This window comes from Condylura cristata, unplaced genomic scaffold (genome assembly GCF_000260355.1).
Source record: "Condylura cristata isolate star-nosed mole 26May11 unplaced genomic scaffold, ConCri1.0 scaffold00035, whole genome shotgun sequence".
In the NCBI taxonomy this organism is placed as follows: domain Eukaryota; kingdom Metazoa; phylum Chordata; class Mammalia; order Eulipotyphla; family Talpidae; genus Condylura; species Condylura cristata.
In genome coordinates, this window is record NW_004567136.1 from 14,729,309 (window position 1) to 14,735,300 (window position 5,992).

Sequence of the window (5,992 nt, forward strand, 5' to 3'; positions counted from 1 at the left end):
GGCCAGACGGGGAGCCCTGCCTTCTCGGTTGCTCCCATGAACAAAAAAAGCAGGTTTCATCACTAGGCTCCCACCGAAAAAAAGGAGCCAGTGGTCATCGTCCTCTGGCAGGACCGCCGACCTCATCCCCATCGCCCACACTGTGGAGGCATGGCCATCTTCACCGGCAGCCTTTTCTTTTTCTGATAGAGAATGGGGTAGGGGGAGGGCTTCCCCAGGCAGCACCCCCCTGACTTGGGGGACACAGCCCCCCCATAGCATTTCGATGCTTTGCCACTTCTCCGAATGTCCTGGGACATTCTCAGTTTTCCGGCAGCTGGAGCCCTCAGCCTTTCCCTCGGTGGTCAGCAGTTTTATTTCTGCTTCTCCTGGGAGAAAGGCCCACTGCTCTCAGAAGCCCCTGGACACTGCCCTTAGCCAGGCCTGCCCTCAGAGGCTGGGGGCTGGAGCAGGACAGGACTGGGGGGGGAACGGGGGAGGGGCGCTGGCCGGGCAGGCTCTCTTGTCCCCGTCCGCCTGGTCCCCGCTTTCATCCCAGGCTGACCTCGCATGTCTGCTTACACGTCTGTGGTCCTCCCAATGTCCTCCCCCCACCCCTGCCCCTGGGCAGGTGCCCTAGGTGGAGGCATCCTCCAGGGAGAAGCTGGCTCACTGGTTTTTGGATGGCTGAACTCTCCCAGTGTGTCCAGCTAATCAAAGCTCTTAGTGAGCACTTACTGCACACAGCTCAGTTAGGCCAAGTGGCTCCCCAAAGGCACAGCTCCCCACCCACCCACCCAGCTCTTTCCTACTTAGTTGAGGTGGCTGGAGCCAGCAGGTGGGCTTCCTGGAAGAGGGGACCTGACCTAGATTTTCAGAGAGGGAAAGAGGTGGGCCTCGCCTCTCTGCCTGCCGAGATTTCTCGTCTTACCCACCCCCGAGCCCTGCCAGACGATTGGGGCCACCTCCCCAGCCCAGGACTCCCACTGCCCCCCTGCAGGCTGGAATTCTGGGCTTGTCCCTTGAGACCAGGGTTCAGGAAACCAGCCGCTCGGGTCTTTTGAGCCGTGGGGCGCTACCCAAGAGCCGGCCACTTCTTCTAGACACGTGGGAGCCATAAGGCGTGGCAGGCCGTGGCCTGGCAGGTGGTTCCCTCCGCAGCCAGGGCGGCGGGTCAGAGGGAGCTGTGACCCAGGGCAGCGGTGGTTCGGGGTCTGCTCCAGCAGCAGGATCGGGGCTGTGGGCAAGGAAGAGCCAGCAGTATGGGGGTGAGAACCTCAAGACCCCCACACGGGAGCTGGGGACGGAGCGGGGTCAGCTGGCGCCAGTGGCTGCTGGTCGAGAGCGCACTGGACTGCGTGTGTACAGGTGAGGACTGGCGGGTGGGCGGCAGTACTGGGGGGTCGGCGTGTCAGGGGTCGGCTGTCGGTGGACCCGCAGGTCTGCTGGGCCCAGCCCGTGCTCGTTCCCTGGCTCCATCATTTGAGACCTGTGTTCTTAGAGGAAATGTGCCTTCAGCGCCTCCAGCTCCCACAAAGTGACAACAGCATCATTCCTCTCCCCGAATATAAAGAGAAAACTCGTCACACATGCCAACAAAAGAAAGAATGCAGAATGATCCGAAATCCCAGAGATAACTACTGTCAACATTTTTGTTCCATGTTGTTCTAGAATTTATATGGCTGTTAACATGTTTAAATATATAGACTATTTCGTAAAGGTAGATTTTTATTGATTTATGTATACAAAAGCTGTGATGTAGGCCAGAGGTGCAGAATTCACCAGAGACAGAGTGGGGAGCAGAGCAGGTGGATGGACTGAGGTACACTGCTGAGGGGACAGTGAGGTCCCTCCCCGGCCGGGGGTCGAGCTCGTCCGGCAGTGGCTGGGACGGCTTCATGGTGCTGAGTCTCAGCCCCTGCGCCACCAGGGAGGCCCGTACAGAGATCTTTAAGACAAAAGCATGGCCGCAGAGTCCACGGCGCCTTGCGTCCAGTTCAGTCAGTCATGCCTGGCAACCATCCTTCCACATAGGTAAGTAAAATTCCATCGCATTACAGTGACTGAAGATACTGCAGTGAGTCAAGACGCCATCACTCGTTGACTCGACCTCTTCGCACGGGCTGACACCGCCTCCATTGAAGAGCTTCTGGGAACAACATCATGAAGCATGCTCGCAAACACACGTGCACACGGTGTTCCCTCACGCAAGCACGCACGAGCTCACCCAGGCACCCCTCACACTATGAGACAGCTGGTTTTGAACCAGTTTTCGATGTAACTTCCTTGTGGATCAGCAGTGTGCTGTCCACTGAGTCCAGCACTGAGAGGCGCAGACCTGGGCACAGCTGTGCTGAGGCGACTGCTGGTGCCCGTGGAGCGGGCGAGGTCTCCTCCTGGAAGGATCCCTGCGGACGTGTTTTTGCACAAACAGACCTCTCCGAGTAGAGCTGTTCTTAGCAAGCTGTTGCCTGTAATCATCCCCCATGAAGTTCTTTTCACTGTACCCTTGGTACAACCGCTGATCTGTCAGCAAACAGAAGGGAGCCCTTCATTTCTGCCTCAGCTCTGCCTCCCGACTGGCCCACGGAGGCCGAGGACTGGCGGGCCTCCGAGAGGAAAGCCCGCTGGGGCTCTGAGCACCAGGCTCTCCCCGCTGCCACGGGGCGGGGGGCACCTGTGTCTAAAGGGCTCCCGGTGACTCCGTCCTCCGCCCCAAACGTCACCTAAAGGAGGGTCCCCCAGGTGGGAGAGTGGGGGGCACCCTGCACAGAGGCCTGGGCGGATACATGGGCCTCGTGCCCCACAGGCTGGGCACAGGGGCAGGACCTGGGGAGACCCACGTGGGGTCCCCCAGGACGGAGCCCAGTGTGGAGAAGGGGAAATGTCTGGGCCTGGAGGGGGCCGAGTCGCCAGGGTCTCCTGTTGCTGACACCCCAGCTGGCCAGCCCCCGCCCAGCGGAGGGACAGCAGCCAGAGAGGACAGGGACGTGGCAAGGCCCGCCCCCACGCCCGCTGCGGGACCAGCGCTGCCCCCGCCTCACCCCCTTCAGACCCAAGGGGCAAACAGGCTGAACCAGGCCGACCCTCCTTGTCACCCAAGCCGGGGGAGGTGGCATTAATGATTACACAGGCTGCAGGCGTGAACAGGCGGCCCTGGGCGAGTGGGCTGCCCGACCAGCCTAGCGTGACAGCCGAACGCCACCCACCTGCCCGCCAGGAGAGCTGGGAGCCCTTGGGGACCCGAGAACTCTTACCCCACACCTGGCCAGGGGCCTGAGGGCCCAGCAGCCCGAGCGGCTAGCCTTCCCCGGGCGTTCGGGGGCCCTGGGCTGAGCTGCTCCCTCAGCAGCCCCCTCCCGCCTGGAGCTGTGCAGGCACACAGCGCCCTGTTTATTCCCCTTGCGCCCGGCAGCACTCGGGTTTTGGGTGCGTCCCTCTGGGTGGTGCCCACTGACCCAGAGCTGCCCTCACTGACAGCTGTGACCGTGGGCCCTCCTGGGGGCCCCTCCGGGAGGACCGGCACCAGCGGCTTGGCCAGCTGGGCTGACTTCTCCCCTGCCCCCGGCCTGTGCCTGGCAGTCGCACGCCACTCAGTGCCCGTAAATGTCCTGGGGAGCGGGCTCAAGTGCAGGTCCGAGTAGCGAGGCCAAGGGCGTCCCCCGCTCCAGCCCCTGCCTGCCTTCCCCTGGGAGCTCTCTGCTGAGACAGCAGGCGATGCCCTGTGGGTCTGAGAGCCTCCGGCCACCCCTGGCGCCCCTGCCGCCCTTCAGAGCACTGTCACAGCCTGTCTCTGGTGACGGGTAGGTCACTACTGAGGGATGGGGGAGAGCCGTCCCCAGTGACGGTGTGGCCACCCCCGCCGTGAAGCCCCTCCCATGATGATTGTGGGGCCCGCACGAGCTTTGCTTGGCCCATGGCACATTGGCAAGATGGCACAGGCTTGAGAAGCCTGCGGGCACTGGGTTTGCCCTCGGAGCACACAGCTGCCAGGCGGAGCAGCTGCCGGCGCCCGCTGGTCCAGCCGCCCTGGCCACACCAGCTGCCCACTGCAGCTGCAGACGTGAGTCCAGAGCAAGTGCCCACTGAGCTGAGCCCCGTGCTGGCCCACGCAGCGGAGGGCACGCTCGGGTGGCCGTGGGAACCACTTAGGGCCTGAGCCTCTGGCTTGTCCGCGGCGCTCGCCCCAAGGCCTCGGGTGCAGGGATCGGTCGGGCTGTTTGGCAGCTCATACCCGCTGCTTCTGTTCACGAATGAATGCGCCAGGCCAGCGACCTCGCCCCTCAGCACCACACCCTGTCCCTACGTGCGCTGCCCGTCTGGGCCAGGAGGGATGCGTTAGCCTAGGCCAGAGCCGTAAAGGATGAGTGTGTGTCGTAATCAGACCCCAGGACTTGTGCTGAGAATGCTGGGGACCCACCTCCCCTCCCCAGTCAGTGAAGAGGAGGCAGGCTGAGGGCGATGGTCATGCTCTGACTGGGCAGAACCAGCCGGGGCAGGCAGTAAGTACGTAAAGGCCCTGGCCACGCAGGGCCAGCTTTTCAGTCGCGTTTCGGGGTTCTAGGAGCAGTGGACTGGCCAGTCAGGGTTCCTGGGGGCAGCCCTGTCGCACAGGTAGATGCGTACAGTGTGCCTAGATCTGTAAGGTCACGAGCATAAGCCGTCCAGGTACTGACGGATGTGCCCCCTAGAAACAGGCACTCACCATGTGTGTGTCCCAGAAACACAGACAGGGGTCTCGAGACTTTCTCTGGGGGCTGGGTGCGACCTGACAATGTTCTAGAATGTCATAGGCTCGGAAGAGGGGACCGAATCCTCCAGCTGGCAGGTCCAAAAGGTGGCGGCTGGGGGCGCGGGGCTTGAGGCACTGTATGGGGTGAGTTGCATCTGGCCTCTGTCTTCGCATGGGGCCCATCTGAAGCATGCCAGGCATTTGGAGGAAGGTTTCGTAATCCCTCACCCACCCGGGGTGTTCGAGCCTGAGCTTGCGGTGAGTGGTCAGAGCAACTGCAGGAAGGAACACAGGCCCAGCCCAGGCCCACCGGGCAGGCGCTGGGCAGCCCAGGCGAGCAAGCCCCTGCGGCGGCCCCCGGTGGACAAGCCCGTAGACACAGGTGAGCTGGCACTGAGGACCTCTGCTCTCTGGGCCCTGGCTCGCCGGGCTCCCAGAAATCCTGACGCAGTAGGCCTAGAGTGAGGCTCAGGACCCCACTCGCAAAAGCGCTGCCTCTGATTCGGGCGCTCACCAGAACCGACCTGGGCCGGCCCCTCCCGGCCGCACCCCGCTCGCCCCTCTTGGCTTGCTCTCCCTCTGGAAGGAACCGTCCACCGAGGGGACAGTACTTCTAATCAAAGGGGGAAAATTACCTCTGAATAACCTGTCAACAGCTTACTACTCCTCTGGCTATAAATCTGTCAGTTATCTGTCTGCCTAAGGGTGGGCCCACCACCCACCTATCCTGGCACCGGCCCAGCTCTGCCAGCCGCAGACTCGCCCACAGGCTCCTGGGAGGAGAGGGTCTCGGAGCGCTCCTGGTCCCCAGGCGCTTGCACTTGAGCAAACTGAGGCACGTAGCGGGCCGCACTAGCCCTCGGTTATGGTGCGAGGAGCAGCGTCTGGGGCAGAGCCATGGCGCTCTGGCGCTAGCTTCGCTCCGCCTCTGCCGGTCAGGCCCTGGGGAGCAAAGTGAAGTCCAGGAACGGGCTGGCTCTTTAAACCCTCCCCCGTGTCCAGAGGAGGCAGAGGGGGGCCAGGGCAGTGGGCAAGAGCCCAACTCTCTGGAGGTGACCTTGGGGGGAGATGTGGCTGGAGGGATCTCGATGGCCCCAGATAAGGGAACCCTGGGGGAGGGGAGGCAGCCAGCCGAGACTATCTGTGGCTGGGGAAGCTAAGCGGCCTGCCAGCCTGCTCCAGCCGCCGCCCACCGCCTGCCCCGCCAGGGTAGGAGGCGAGAGAGCAGGGGCTGGGGGGAGGGGGCGGAGCCCGAGGCTGGCCCAAGCAGCCTCCTGCGCC